The following is a 17,302-nucleotide window of genomic DNA, read 5'->3' on the forward strand; positions in this document are numbered from 1 at the left end:
TATGATTCTAACAGACTCTCTATGGACCCGTATGATTCTAACAGATCTCTATGGACCCATATGATTCTAATAGATCTCTATGGACCCGATTGATTTCTAACAGACTCTCTATGGCCAGTATGATTCTAAACAGACTCTCCTAGGACCCCGTATGATTCTAACAGACTCTCTAGGACCCGTTATGATTCTAACAGACTCTCTAGGACCGTATGATTCTAACAGACTCTCTATGGACCCGTATGATTCTAACAGACTCTCTATGGACCAATATGATTCTAATAGACTCTCTATGGACCCGTATGATTCTAACAGACTCTCTATGGACCCGTATGATTCTAACAGACTCTCTATGGACCCGTATGATTCTAACAGACTCTCTATGGACCCTTATGATTCTATGGACCCATATAGATTCTAACAGACTCTCTATGGACCCGTATATGATTCTAACAGACTCTATATGGACCCGTATGATTCTAACAGACTCTCTATGGACCCGTATGATTCTAACAGACTCTCTATGGGACCCTTATGATTCTAACAGATTCTCTATGTGACCCGTAGGATTCTAACAGACTAACTATGGACCCGTATGATTCTAACAGACTCTCTATGGACCCATACGATTCTAACAGACTCTCTATGGACCCATACGATTTCTAACAGACTCTCTATGGACCATATGATTCTAACAGACTCTCTATGGACCCTTATGATTCTAACAGATTCTCTATGGACCGTAGGATTCTAACAGACTAAACTATGGACCCGTATGATTTCTAACAGACTCTCTATGGACCATACGATTCTAACAGACTCTCTATGGACCCATACGATTCTAACAGACTCTCTATGGACCCATATGATTCTAACAGACTCTCTATGGACCCCATCTGTTGGAACTCCTTCAAGACTGTTGGAAAAGCATTCCAGGTGAAGCTGGTTTGAGAGAATGCCAAGAGTGTACAAGCTGTCATCAAGGCAAAGGGAGGCTATTTTGGAAAAATCTGAAACATAAATATATTTTGATTCTTAAACACTATTTGGTTACTACATGATTCCATACGTGTTATTTCATCGTTTCGACGTCATCGCTATTATTTTTACAATGTAGAAAATAGTAAAAAAATAAAAAAATAAAACCAGAACAGGGAAGCTTGGCTGAAGAGTTGGAGAGAGTGACAGTACCGGCTGACTGACACCCTTACAGATGATATTATACTGTAACTACGGGGCTCATTAACAGCTGCCGGTGGATTGGCTGTCTACTGTAGCTGTCTGAAGGCTCCGTGACGAGCTCGTCAATCAGACTAAAACAGAACCGTGTTTAACACAGAGAGAGAGAGAGAGAGAGAGAGAGAGAGGAGAGAGAGAGAGAGAGAGAGAGAGAGAGAGACGAAGAGAGAGAGAGAGAGAGAGAGAGGAGAGGAGAGAGAGAGAGAAGGAGAGAGAGAGGAGAGAGAGAGAGAGAGAGCGAGAGAGAGAGAGAGAGAGAGAGAGAGAGGAGAGGAGAGGAGAGAGAGAGAGAGAGAGGAGAGAGAGAGAATCAGTCAGACACTAGAGGACAACCGCTTGGCTGGGATACTAGCTGTTGTTTCTATAGTAGAACGTTCAGGATATTTAACCAGATTCCCGTTGTTTCTATAGTAGAACGTTCAGGATATTTTAACCAGATTACCGTTGTTTCTATAGTAGAACATTCAGGATATTTAACCAGATTACTGTTGTTTCTACAGTGGAACATTCAGGATATTTAACCAGATTACTGTTGTTTCTATAGTAGACACATTCAGGATATTTTAACCAGATTACTGTTGTTTCTATAGGATATTTAACCAGATTACTGTTGTTTCTATAGTAGAACATTCAGGATATTTTAAACCAGATTACTGTTGTTTCTATAGGATATTTAACCAGATTACTGTTGTTTCTATAGGATATTTAACCAGATTACTGTTTGTTTCTACAGTGGAACATTCAGGATATTTAACCCAGATTACGGTTGTTTCTATAGTAGAACATTCAGGATATTTAACCAGAGTACGGTTGTTTCTATAGTAGAACGTTCAGGATATTTAACCCATATACTGTTGTTTCTATAGTAGAACATTCAGGATATTTAACCAGATTACTGTTGTTTCTACAGTGGAACATTCGGATATTTAACCAGATTACGGTTGTTTCTATAGTAGAACGTTCAGGATATTTAACCAGATATACCGTGTTTCTATAGTAGAACATTCAGGATATTTAACCAGATTACTGTTGTTTCTACAGTGGAACATTCAGGATATTTAACCAGATTACTGTTGTTTCTATAGTAGAACATTCAGGATATTTTAACCAGATTACTGTTGTTTCTATAGGATATTTAACCAGATTACTGTTGTTTCTATAGGATATTTAACCAGGATTAATGTGTTTCTATAGGATATTTAACCAGATTACTGTTGTTTCTACAGTGGAACATTCAGGATATTTAACCAGATTACGGTTGTTTCTATAGTAGAACATTCAGGATATTTTAACCAGATTACTGTTGTTTCTATAGGATATTTAACCAGATTACTGTTGTTTCTATAGGATATTTAACCAGATTACTGTTGTTTCTATAGGATATTTAACCAGATTACTGTTGTTTCTACAGTGGAACATTCAGGATATTTAACCAGATTACGGTTGTTTCTATAGTAGAACATTCAGGATATTTAACCAGATTACTTTTGTTTCTATAGTAGAACGTTCAGGATATTTAACCAGATTACTGTTGTTCCTATAGTAGAACATTCAGGATATTTAACCAGATTACGGTTTGTTTCTATAGTAGAACGTTCAGGATATTTAACCATATTACTGTTGTTTCTATAGTAGAACATTCAGGATATTTAACCAGATTACTGTTGTTTCTACCAGTGGAACATTCAGGATATTTAACCAGATTACTGTTGTTTCTATAGTAGAACATTCAGGATATTTTAACCAGATTACTGTTGTTTCTACAGTGGAACATTCAGGATATTTAACCAGATTACTGTGTTCTATAGGATATTTAACCAGATTACTGTTGTTTCTATAGATATTTTAACCAGATTACTGTTGTTTCTATAGGATATTTAACCAGATTACTGTTGTTTCTACAGTGGAACATTCAGGATATTTAACCAGATTACTGTTGTTTCTATAGTAGAACATTCAAGATATTTAACCAGATTACTGTAGTTTCTACAGTAGAACATTCAGGATATTTATTTCAGATCATGTATTTTCAAGATCACCCATGAATGAAGGACTTTCTTTTTAATATTGATCTGTAAACATTACCTATAGTTTATACCTGATCTGTAAACATTAGCTATTGTTTATAACTGATCTGTAAACATTACCTATAGTTTATACCTGATCTCTAAACATTACCTATAGTTTATACCTGATCTGTAAACATTACCTATAGGTTATACCCTGATGTCTAAACATTAGCTATAGTTTAGAAACTGATCTGTAAACATTACCTATAGTTAATACCTGATCTCTAAACATTACCTATAGTTTATACCTGATCTCTAAACATTACCTATAGTTTATACCGGATGCATCACCCTATCAAAGTATACTTGGCAATATTAATAGAATACTGCTGTTTCAGGTATTTAGATAACATTAGATGAACTGAAGGGATATTTGCTTTGTACAGTACTGAATGTTTCTTCTCTCTCTACGTCCTACTGGGATTGTGTGTGTTAGTAGATGAGGGTTTGACTGGTTCAATTACTACAGTAGGGGATCTTATCTTAGTACCTAAAACCTGTAGAAGGGGGGTCTTATCTTAGTACCTGAAACCTGTAGAAGGGGGATCTTATCTTAGTACCTGAAACCTGTAGAAGGGGATCTTATCTTAGTACCTGAAACCTGTAGAAGGGGGATCTTATCTTAGTACCTGAAACCTGTAGAAGGGGGATCTTATCTTAGTACCTGAACCTGTAGAAGGGGATCTTATCTTAGTACCTGAAACCTGTAGAAGGGGGATCTTATCTTAGTACCTGAAACCTGTAGAAGGGGATCTTATCTTATCTTAGTACCTGAAACCTGTAGAAGGGGATCTTATCTTAGTACCTGAAACCTGTAGAAGGGAGATCTTATCTTAGTACCTGAAACCTGTAGAAGGGGATCTTATCTTAGTACCTGAAACCTGTAGAAGGGGATCTTATCTTAGTACCTGAAACCTGTAGAAGGGGATCTTATCTTAGTACCTGAAACCTGTAGAAGGGGGATCTTATCTTAGTACCTGAAACCTGTAGAAGGGGATCTTATCTTAGTACCTGAAACCTGTAGAAGGGGGATCTTATCTTAGTACCTGAAACCTGTAGAAGGGGGATCTTATCTTAGTACCTGAAACCTGTAGAAGGGGATCTTATCTTAGTACCTGAAACCTGTAGAAGGGGGATCTTATCTTAGTACCTGAAACCTGTAGAAGGGGGATCTTATCTTAGTACCTGAAACCTGTAGAAGGGGATCTTATCTTAGTACCTGAAACCTGTAGAAGGGGGGTCTTATCTTAGTACCTGAAACCTGTAGAAGGCAGATCTTATCTTAACTTAGTACCTGAAACCTGTAGAAGGGGGATCTTAAGCGCAATATAGCTTCAGCGTGTAAATCAGCTAGAAAGATGTGTCGGCATCGAGTAATTGTCTCTGGCCCCCTCCCAGTTAGGGGGAGTGATGAGCTCTACAGCAGAGTCTCACAACTCAATCGCTGGATGAAAACTGTTTTCTGCCCCTCCCAAAAGATAGAATTTGTAGATAACTGGCCCTCTTTCTGGGATTCACCCACAAACAGGACCAAGCCTGGCCTGCTGAGGAGTGACGGACTCCATCCTAGCTGGAGGGGTGCTCATCTTATCTACGAACATAGACAGGGCTCTAACTCCTCTAGCTCCACAATGAAATAGGGTGCAGGCCAGGCAACAGGCTGTTAGCCAGCCTGCCAGCTTAGTGGAGTCTGCCACTAGCACAGTTAGCGTAGTCAGCTCAGCTTTCCCCATTGAGACCGTGTCTGTGCCTCGATCTTGGTTGGGCAAAATTAAAAATGGCGGTGTTCGCTTCAGTAATCTTACTAGTATAAAGACCTCCTCCATTCCTGCCATTATTGAAAGAGATTGTGATACTTCACATCTCAAAATTGGGTTACTTAATGTTAGATCCCTCACTTCCAAGGCAGTTATAGTCAATGAACTAATCACTGATCATAATCTTGATGTGATTGGCCTGACTGAAACATGGCTTAAGCCTGATGAATTTACTGTGTTAAATGAGGCCTCACCCCCTGGTTACACTAGTGACCAAACCCCCCGTGCATCCGGCAAAGGCGGAGGTGTTGCTAACATTTACGATAGCAAATTTCAATTTACAAAAAAAAAAACAATGACGTTTTCGTCTTTTGAGCTTCTAGTCATGAAATCTATGCAGCCTACTCAATCACTTTTTATAGCTACTGTTTACAGGCCTCCTGGGCCATATGCAGTGTTCCTTACTGAGTTCCCTGAATTCCTATCGGATCTTGTAGTCATAGCAGATAATATTCTAATTTTTGGTGACTTTAACATTCACATGGAAAAGTCCACAGACCCACTCCAAAAGGCTTTCGGAGCCATCATCGACTCAGTGGGTTTTGTCCAACATGTTTCTGGACCTACTCACTGCCACAGTCATACTCTGGACCTAGTTTTGTCCCATGGAATAAATGTTGTGGATCTTAATGTTTTTCCTCATAATCCTGGATTATCGGACCACCATTTTATTGCGTTTACAATTGCAACAAATAATCTGCTCAGACCCCAACCAAGGAAGATTAAAAGTCGTGATAAATTCTCAGACAACCCAAAGATTCCTTGATGCCCTTCCAGACTCCCTCTGCCTACCCAAGGACGTCAGAGGACAAGAATCAGTTAACCACCTAACCGAGGAACTCAATTCAACCTTGCGCAATACCCTAGATGCAGTTGCACCCCTAAAAATTAAAAACATCTGTCATAAGAAACTAGCTCCCTGGTATACAGAAAATACACGAGCTCTGAAGCAAGCTTCCAGAAAATTGGAACGGAAATGGCGCCACACTAAACTGGAAGTCTTCCGACTAGCTTGGAAAGACAGTACCGTGCAGTATCGAAGAGCCCTCACTGCTGCACGATCATCCTATTTTTCCAACTTAATTGAGGAAAATAAGAACAATCCGAAATTTCTTTTTGACACTGTCGCAAAGCTAACTAAAAAGCAGCATTCGCAAATGGAGGATGGCTTTCACTTCAGCAGTAATAAATTTATGAACTTTTTTGAGGAAAAGATCATGATCATTAGAAAGCAAATTACGGACTCCTCTTTAAATCTGGGTATTCCTCCAGGGCTTCATTGTCCAGAGTCTGCACAACTCTGCCAGGACCTTGGCTCAAGGGAGATACTAAAGTGTTTTAGTACTATATCTTGACACAATGATGAAAATAATCATGGCCTCCAAACCCTCAAGCTGCATACTGGACCCTATTCCAACTAAACTACTGAAAGAGCTGCTTCCTGTGCTTGGCCCTCCTATGTTGAACATAATAAACGGCTCTCTATCCACCGGATGTGTACCAAGCTCACTAAAAGTGGCAGTAATAAAGCCTCTCTTGAAAAAGCCGAATCTTGACCCAGAAATTATAAAAAACTATCGGCCTATATCGAATCTTCCATTCCTCTCAAAAATTTTAGAAAAAGTTGTTGCGCAGCAACTCACTGCCTTCCTGAAGACAAACAATGTATACGAAACGCTTCAGTCTGGTTTTAGACCCCATCATAGCACTGAGACTGCACTTGTGAAGGTGGTAAATGACCTTTTAATGACGTCAGACCGAGGCTCTGCATCTGTCCTCATGCTCCTAGATCTTAGTGCCGCTTTTGATACCATCGATCACCACATTCTTTTGGAGAGATTGGAAACCCAAATTGGTCTACATGGACAAGTTCTGGCCTGGTTTAGATCTTATCTGTCGGAAAGATATCAGTTTGTCTCTGTGAATGGTTCGTCCTCTGACAAATCAATTGTAAATTTCGGTGTTCCTCAAGGTTCCGTTCTAGGACCACTATTGTTTTCACTATATATTTTACCTCTTGGGGATGTCATTCGAAAACATAATGTTAAATTTCACTGCTATGCGGACGACACACAGCTGTACATTTCAATGAAACATGGTGAAGCCCCAAAATTGCTCTCGCTAGAAGCCTGTGTTTCAGACATAAGGAAGTGGATGGCTGCAAATTTTCTACTTTTAAACTCGGACAAAACAGAGATGCTTGTCCTAGGTCCCAAGAAACAAAGAGATCTTCTGTTGAATCTGACAATTAATCTGGATGGTTGTACAGTCGTCTCAAATAAAACTGTGAAGGACCTCGGCGTTACTCTGGACCCTGATCTCTCTTTTGAAGAACATATCAAGACTGCTTCAAGGACAGCTTTTTTCCATCTACGTAACATTGCAAAAATCAGAAACTTTCTGTCCAAAAATGACGCAAAAAAATTCCATGCTTTTGTTACTTCTAGGCTCGACTACTGCAATGCTCTACTTTCCGGCTACCCGGATAAAGCACTAAACAAACTTCAGTTAGTGCTAAATACGGCTGCTAGAATCCTGACTAGAACCAAAAAATTTGATCATATTACTCCAGTGCTAGTCCCTACACTGGCTTCCTGTTAAGGCAAGGGCTGATTTCAAGGTTTTACTGCTAACCTACAAAGCATTACATGGGCTTGCTCCTACCTATCTTTCCGATTTGGTCCTGCCGTACATACCTACACGTACGCTACGGTCACAAGACGCAGGCCTCCTAATTGTCCCTAGAATTTCTAAGCAAACGGCTGGAGGTAGGGCTTTCTCCTATAGAGCTCCATTTTTATGGAATGGTCTGCCTACCCATGTGAGAGACGCAGACTCAGTCTCAACCTTTAAGTCTTTACTGAAGACTTATCTCTTCAGTAGGTCCTATGATTAAGTATAGTCTGGCCCAGGAGTGTGAAGGTGAACGGAAAGGCTGGAGCAACGAACCGCCCTTGCTGTCTCTGCCTTGTCGGTTCCCCTCTTCCCACTGGGATTCTCTGCCTCTAACCCTTTTACAGGGGCTGAGTCACTGACTTACTGGTGTTCTTCCATGCCGTCCATGGGAGGGGTGCGTCACTTGAGTAGGTTGAGCCACTGACGTGGTCTTCCTGTCTGGGTTGGCGCCCCCCCCTTGGGTTGTGCCGTGGCGGACATCTTTGTGGGCTATACTCGGCCTTGTCTTCGGACGGTAAGTTGGTGGTTGTAGATATCCCTCTAGTGGGTGGGGGCTGTGCTTTGGCAAAGTGGGTGGGGTTATATCCTGCCGTTTGCCCTGTTCCCCCCCCCCCCCCCCCCCCACCCCCCCCCCCCCCCCCCCCCCCCCCCCCCCCCCCCCCCCCCCGGGTATCATCGGATGGGGCCACAGTGTCTTCTGATCCCTCCTGTCTCAGCCTCCAGTATTTATGCTGCAGTAGTTTATGTGTCGGGGGGCTAGGGTCAGTCTGTTACATCTGGAGTATTCTCTTGTCTTATCCGGTGTCCTGTGTGAATGTAAATATGCTCTCTCTAATTCTCTCTTTCTTTCTTTCTCTCTCTTTCTCTCGGAGGACCTGAGCCCTAGGACTACCTGGCATGATGACTCCTTGCTGTCCCCAGTCCACCTGGCCATGCTGCTGCTCCAGTTTCAACTGTTCTGCCTGCGGCTACGGAACCCTGACCTGTTCACCGGACGTGCTTGTTGCACCCTCGACAATTACTATGATTATTATTATTTGACCATGCTGGTCATTTACGAACATTTTAACATCTTGACTATGTTCTGTTATAATATCCACCCGGCACAGCCAGAAGAGGACTGGCCACCCCTCATAGCCTGGTTCCTCTCTAGGTTTCTTCCTAGGTTTTTGGCCTTTCTCAGGAGTTTTTCCTAGGGAGTTTTTCCCAGCCACCGTGCTTCTTTCACATGCATTGCTTGCTGTTTGGGGTTTTAGGCTGGGTTTCTGTACAGCACTTTGAGATTTCAGCTGATGTACGAAGGGCTATATAAATAAATTTGATTTGATTTGATTTTGATTTGATCTTATCTTAGTACCTGAAACCTGTAGAAGGGGGATCTTACCTTAGTACCTGAAACCTGTAAAAGGGGATCTTATCTTAGTACCTGAAACCTGTAGAAGGGGGATCTTATCTTAGTACCTGAAATGTGTAGAAGGGGGATCTTATCTTAGTACCTGAAACCTGTAGAAGGGGGATCTTATCTTAGTACCTGAAACCTGTAGAAGGGGATCTTATCTTAGTACCTGAAACCTGTAGAAGGGGGATCTTATCTTAGTACCTGAAACCTGTAGAAGGTTCCATCGTCCTTCAGTGTGAGCACATGGTCTGAGATGGGGAAGAAGTAGCCGTGGGCCGCCATCAGAGTGCCAAGGTGGAGTGCCTCTACTGTAACACAACAACAACAACATATTCAACTATAACAACAACATCATCAACAATAACATCAACAACAACAATAACAACAACATCAACAATAACAAACAACATCATCAACAATAACATCAACAATAACATATTCAACCACAACATCAACAAAAACATCAACAATAACAACAGAGCAGTGATACTATCCAGAGCAGTGATACTATCCAGAGCAGTGATACTATCCAGAGCAGTGATACTATCCAGAGCAGTGATACTATCCAGAGCAGTGATACTATCCAGAGCAGTGGTACTATCCAGAGCAGTGGTACTATCCAGAGCAGTGATACTATCCAGAGCAGTGATACTATCCAGAGCAGTGGTACTATCCAGAGCAGTGGTACTATCCAGAGCAGTGATACTATCCAGAGCAGTGATACTATCCAGAGCAGAGCAGTGATACTATCCAGAGCAGTGGTACTATCCAGAGCAGTGGTACTATCCAGAGCAGTGATACTATCCAGAGCAGTGGTACTATCCAGAGCAGTGATACTATCCAGAGCAGTGTCCAGAGCAGTGATACTATCCAGAGCAGTGTCCAGGGCAGTGATACTATCCAGAGCAGTGGTACTATCCAGAGCAGTGATACTATCCAGAGCAGTGTCCAGAGCAGTGGTACTATCCAGAGTAGTGATACTATCCAGAGCAGTGGTACTATCCAGAGCAGTGATACTATCCAGAGCAGTGATACTATCCAGAGTAGTGATACTATCCAGAGCAGTGATACTATCCAGAGCAGTGTCCAGAGCAGTGATACTATCCAGAGCAGTGTCCAGAGCAGTGGTACTATCCAGAGTAGTGATACTATCCAGAGCAGTGGTACTATCCAGAGCAGTGATACTATCCAGAGCAGTGACTATCCAGAGCAGTGGTACTATCCAGAGCAGTGGTACTATCCAGAGCAGCGATACTATCCAGAGCAGCGATACTATCCAGAGCAGTGATACTATCAAGAGCAGTGGTACTATCCAGAGCAGTGGTACTATCCAGAGCAGTGGTACTATCCAGAGCAGTGATACTATCCAGAGCAGTGGTACTATCCAGAGTAGTGGTACTATCCAGAGCAGTGATACTATCCAGAGCAGTGATACTATCCAGAGCAGTGATACTATCCAGAGTAGTGATACTATCCAGAGCAGAGCAGTGATACTATCCAGAGCAGTGGTACTATCCAGAGCAGTGGTACTATCCAGAGCAGTGATACTATCCAGAGCAGTGTCCAGAGCAGTGATACTATCCAGAGCAGTGTCCAGAGCAGTGATACTATCCAGAGCAGTGGTACTATCCAGAGCAGTGATACTATCCAGAGCAGTGTCCAGAGCAGTGGTACTATCCAGAGTAGTGATACTATCCAGAGCAGTGGTACTATCCAGAGCAGTGATACTATCCAGAGCAGTGATACTATCTAGAGTAGTGATACTATCCAGAGCAGTGATACTATCCAGAGTAGTGATACTATCCAGAGCAGTGATACTATCCAGAGCAGTGATACTATCCAGAGTAGTGATACTATCCAGAGCAGTGATACTATCCAGAGCAGTGTCCAGAGCAGTGATACTATCCAGAACAGTGTCCAGAGCAGTGGTACTATCCAGAGTAGTGATACTATCCAGAGCAGTGGTACTATCCAGAGCAGTGGTACTATGCAGAGTAGTGATACTATCCAGTGCAGTGGTACTATCCAGAGCAGTGACCAGAGCAGTGGTACTATCCAGAGCAGTGACCAGAGCAGTGGTACTATCCAGAGCAGTGACCAGAGCAGTGGTACTATCCAGAGCAGTGATACTATCCAGAGCAGTGGTACTATCCAGAGCAGTGGTACTATCCAGAGCAGTGGTACTATCCAGAGCAGTGGTACTATCCAGAGCAGTGATACTATCCAGAGCAGTGATACTATCCAGAGCAGTGGTACTATCCAGAGCAGTGACCAGAGCAGTGATACTATCCAGAGCAGTGATACTATCCAGAGCAGTGATACTATCCAGAGCAGTGATACTATCCAGAGCAGTGGTACTATCCAGAGCAGTGATACTATCCAGAGCAGTGATACTATCTAGAGCAGTGATACTATCCAGAGCAGTGGTACTATCCAGAGCAGTGATACTATCCAGAGCAGTGATACTATCCAGAGCAGAGTAGTGGTACTATCCAGAGCAGTGGTACTATCCAGAGCAGTGATACTATCCAGAGCAGTGATACTATCCAGAGCAGTGATACTATCCAGAGCAGTGATACTATCCAGAGCAGTGACCAGAGCAGTGATACTATCCAGAGCAGTGGTACTATCCAGAGCAGTGGTACTATCCAGAGCAGTGATACTATCCAGAGCAGTGATACTATCCAGAGCAGTGATACTAACAGTGATACTATCCAGAGCAGTGATACTATCCAGAGCAGTGATACTATCCAGAGCAGTGATACTATCCAGAGCAGTGACCAGAGCAGTGATACTATCCAGAGCAGTGATACTATCCAGAGCAGTGGTACTATCCAGAGCAGTGGTACTATCCAGAGCAGTGGTACTATCCAGAGCAGCGGTACTATCCAGAGCAGAGAAGTGATACTAACAGTGGTACTATCCAGAGCAGAGCAGTGATACTAACAGTGGTACTATCCAGAGCAGTGATACTATCCAGAGCAGTGATTCTATCCAGAGCAGAGGTACTATCCAGAGCAGTGATACTATCCAGAGCAGTGATACTATCCAGAGCAGTGATACTATCCAGAGCAGTGATACTATCCAGAGCAGTGATACTAACAGTGGTACTATCCAGAGCAGTGATACTGTCCAGAGCATTGGTACTATCCAGAGCAGTGATACTATCCAGAGCAGTGGTACTATCCAGAGCAGTGGTACTATCCAGAGCAGTGATACTATCCAGAGCAGTGATACTATCCAGAGCAGTGGTACTATCCAGAGCAGTGATACTATCCAGAGCAGTGATACTATCCAGAGCAGTGGTACTATCCAGAGCAGTGATACTATCCAGAGCAGTGATACTATCCAGAGCAGTGATACTATCCAGAGCAGTGATACTATCCAGAGCAGAGCAGTGGTACTATCCAGAGCAGTGGTACTATCCAGAGCAGTGATACTATCCAGAGCAGTGGTACTATCCAGAGCAGTGGTACTATCCAGAGCAGTGGTACTATCCAGAGCAGTGGTACTATCCAGAGCAGTGGTACTATCCAGAGCAGTGGTACTATCCAGAGCAGTGATACTATCCAGAGCAGTGATACTAACAGTGATACTATCCAGAGCAGTGATTCTATCCAGAGCAGTGGTACTATCCAGAGCAGTGGTACTATCCAGAGCAGTGGTACTATCCAGAGAAGTGGTACTATCCAGAGCAGTGATACTATCCAGAGCAGTGATTCTATCCAGAGCAGTGGTACTATCCAGAGCAGTGATACTATCCAGAGCAGTGATACTATCCAGAGCAGAGCAGTGGTACTATCCAGAGCAGTGGTACTATCCAGTAGGGGTACTATCCAGCGCAGTGTGCAGGTTTCTTCATTGTGCATGAAGAACACAAGATGCCATGTACTGTATATTTTAGCACATTGCACTCATTAATGTGAGATAAACCCTTTGAAGCCGGGACTCAGCATCGTGGACTAATGCATTTCATTTTTACCACACCTGGGTACCCCCCTCCCTTAACACATCTAGTAAACAGCTCCAGAAAGCCCAGAAAAAGCTGATTAGGGTGGTGTTGAATCGGAGCCAACATACTCATATTGGTAGGAGACAGTTTCAGGAGCTGAACTGGCTGCCGGTTGGGTCAGTGGTCACAGGGACCAGGCTTAGTCTGGTTCATAGGATCATCCGTTGCGGCAGCTCATTAGTCTGGTTCATAGGATCATCCACTGGGCAGCTCCTAGGTATTAGTCTGATTACTACTCCAATGGTAGAGGACTAACAACAACACTATAGATAGGATAGCTACTACTCCATGTTTAACAAACCACACTAGAGATAGGATAGCTACTACTCCCATGTTAACAAAAACACTAGAGATAGGATAGCTACTACTCCACCGTTAACAACATACCTATAGATATGGATAGCTCTACTCCATGTTAACAACAAGACACCTAGGAGATAGGAGAGCTACCTAACTCCATGTTAACAAACAACACTATAGATAGGATAGCTCTACTCCATGTTAACACACCACACTATGATAGGATAGCTACTACTCCCTATTTAACAACCACACAAGAGATAGGATAGCTAGACTCTACTCCATGTTAACAAGCCACACTATAGATAGGATAGCTACTACTCCAGGTTAAACAACAACTACTAGATAGGATAGCTACTACTACTCCATGTTAACAACAACACTAGGAGATAGGATAGCTACTACTCCATGTTAACAACAACACGAGAGATAGGATAGCTACTACTCCATGTTACAACAACACTAGAGCTAGGATAGCTACTAACTCCACGTTAACAACAACACTAGAGATAGAGTAGCTACTACTCCACAGTTAACAACAACACTATAGATTAGATAGCTACTACTCCATGTTAACAACAACACTAGAGATAGGATAGCTACTACTCCCATGTTAACAACAACACTAGAGATAGGATAGCTTACTACTCCATGTTAACAACAACACTAGAGATAGGATAGCTACTACTCCATGCTAGAGACAAACAACAACACTAGAGATAGGATAGCTACTACTCCATGTTAACAACCACAATATAGATAGGATAGCTACTACTCCATGTTAACAACCACACAAGAGATAGGATAGCTACTACTCCATGTTAACAACCACACTAGAGATAGGATAGCTACTACTACCATCTTAACAACAACACTAGCGATAGGATAGCTACTACTCCATGTTAACAACAACACTAGAGATAGGATAGCTACTACTCCATGTTAACAACCACACTAGAGCTAGGATAGCTACTACTCCATGTTAACAACCACATACTAGAGATAGGATAGCTACTACTCCATGTTAACAATAACACTAGAGATAGGATAGTACTACTCCATGTTAACAACAACACTGGAGATAGGATAGCTACTACTCCATGTTAACAACAACGCTAGAGATAGGATAGCTACTACTCTATGTTAACAACAACACTAGAGATAGGATAGCTACTACTCCATGTTAACAACAACACTAGAGATAGGATAGCTACTACTCCATGTTAACAACAACACTAGAGATAGTGACAGGGAAAGGTACTGTTTCATATTCAGGTGTCTCTCCTCGGTATTAGCCTGTTCATAGGATCCCTCCCCCTTTCTCATCTCTCCCTTCTTCATGCCTGTGGCTCTTTTATTGCTAGTCAATCTACTGGGAATCCAAAGAGAGCTGTTTCTAGATCCACGATGACACAGCAATCTACCCATTCCTCCACCTTCCTCCATGCTCAGTCTCAATACAGGGATTCTGTTACAGAGTCTACCCATACCTCCACCTTCCTCCATGCTCAGTCTCAGTACCCCTGTACTGTTACAGAGTCTACCCATACCTCCACCTTCCTCCATGCTCCGTCTGCAATCAGGGATTCCTGTTACAGAGTCTACCCATACCTTCCACTTCTCCATGCTCCGTCTCAGTACCCCTGTACTGTTACAGAGTCTACCCATACCCTCCATCTTCCTCCATACCACCTTCCTCCACCTTCCTCTCAAGTCAGGGTATTACGTTTCAGAAATATTCTTCTGAGACTAATTCTGAGTCACTACCTCATCCGACTCTGGCTACACAAATCAATGACAACAAGGGATATGATTGCCTTCTAAATAGGGATGGAAAACTCTTCACTGATTCTAATGTGGAAGATACGACTGCATCGGGTAAGTGGACCCGCCAAAACTGATCCAAATAGTAGCATGCGTTGGTCAGAAAAACCCGATCGAAAAAAAAAAGTTAGGAATCACCGATTCACATTTTACTTCCTTCCTACCTTTTCTTAAAAGAGCTCATCTTTTTGTGACAACTGATCAGTCCCTATCTTTCAAGTGTCCAACTAAGCAGGGAACTGTGTTTTGAAAAAGGCCTTGATATAAAAGCCATTTTGCAATGCCGGAAAAACCCCCAGGGAAACATCAGAGCGCGATGTTGCCAAGTAAAGCCCCCCTCGCCAAACCTCAACCTACCCCGGACAACGCCTGAGCCAATTGTGCGCCTCCCTATGGGAATCCTGGTCACGCCGGTTGTGACAAAGCCTGGGATCAAAACCAGGTCTGTAGTGATGAATCAAGCACTACTCGGGAGGGTCTTTTGTGTTTTTAAATCTAATTTTACAGGCTTTCATGAGGTACCTGATGTGGAATAGAGTTCCATGTAGTCTGGCTCTATGTAGTACTGTGCGCCTCCCATAGTCTGTTCTGGACTTGGGGACTGTGAAGAGACCTCTGGTGGCATGTCTTGTGGTGTATGCATGGGTGTCTGAGCTGTGTGCCAGTAGTTTAAACAGACAGCTGCGGTGCTTTCTACATGTCAACATCTCTCATAAATACAAGAAATGATGACGTCAATCTCTCCTCCACTTTGAGCCAGGAGAGATTGACATGCATATTATTAATGTTAGCTCTCTGTGTACTTTAAGGGCCAGCCGTGCTGCCCTGTTCTGAGCCAAATGCAATTTCCCCAAGTCCCTCTTTGTGGCACCTGACCACACTACTGAACAGTAGTCCATGTGCGACAAAACTAGGGCCTGTAGGACCTGCCTTGTTGACAGTGTTGTTAAGAAGGTAGAAACTAGGGCCTGTAGGATCTGCCTTGTTGATAGTGTTGTTAAGAAGGTACAAAACTAGATGCTGTAGGATCTGCCTTGTTGATAGTGTTGTTAAGAAGGTAGAAACTAGGGCCTGTAGGACCTGCCTTGTTGATAGTGTTGTTAAGGTAGAAACTAGGGCCTGTAGGACCTGCCTTGTTGATAGTGTTGTTAAGAAGGTAGACACTAGGGCCTGTAGGACCTGCCTTGTTGATAGTGTTGTTAAGAAGGCAGACACTAGGGCCTGTAGGACCTGCCTTGTTGATAGTGTTGTTAAGAAGGCAGACACTAGGCCTGTAGGACCTGCCTTGTTGATAGTGTTGTTAAGAAGGTAGAAACTAGGGCCTGTAGAACCTGCCTTGTTGATAGTGCTGTTAAGAAGGTAGAAAAATAGGGCCTGTAGGACCTGCCTTGTTGATAGTGTTGTTAAGAAGGTAGAAACTAGGGCCCTGTAGGACCTGCCTTGTTGATAGTGTTGTTAAGAAGGCAGAGCAGCACTTTATTATGGACAGACTTCTCCTCATCGTAGTTACTGTTTGTATCAATATGTTTTGGCCATGACAGTTTACAATCCAGGGTTTACAATCTAGGGGTAACTCCAAGCAGTTTAGTCTCTTCAACTTGCTCAATTTCCATATTATTCATTACGAGACGTAGTTGAGGTTTAGGGTTTAGTGAATGATTTGTCCCAAATACAATGCTTTTAGTTGTTTTTTTTTATATTTAGGACTGACTTATTCCTTGCCACCCATTCTGAAACTAACTGCAGTTCTTTGTTTAGTGTTGCAGTCATTTCAGACGCTGTGGTAGCTAACGTGTATAGTGTTGAGTCATCACAATACATAAACACACTGGCTTTAATCAAGCATGTTGTTAGTAAAGATGAAAATGTAATGGGCCTAGACAGTCTGCCCTGGGGAATTCCTGATTCTACCAGGACAGACTGGGGGCCTAGACAGCTGCCCTGGGGAATTCCTGATTCTACCAGGACA

The 17,302-nt window shown here is 42.8% G+C and overlaps 1 pseudogene; it reads right to left on the minus strand.

The window, feature by feature from the left end:
* The window catches only part of LOC115183300 (regulator of G-protein signaling 7-like), a 74,384-nt pseudogene that overhangs the window by 39,493 nt on the left and 17,589 nt on the right, over nt 1–17,302 (minus strand).

This window comes from Salmo trutta, unplaced genomic scaffold, assembly GCF_901001165.1.
Source record: "Salmo trutta unplaced genomic scaffold, fSalTru1.1, whole genome shotgun sequence".
Taxonomy (NCBI): Eukaryota; Metazoa; Chordata; class Actinopteri; order Salmoniformes; family Salmonidae; genus Salmo; species Salmo trutta.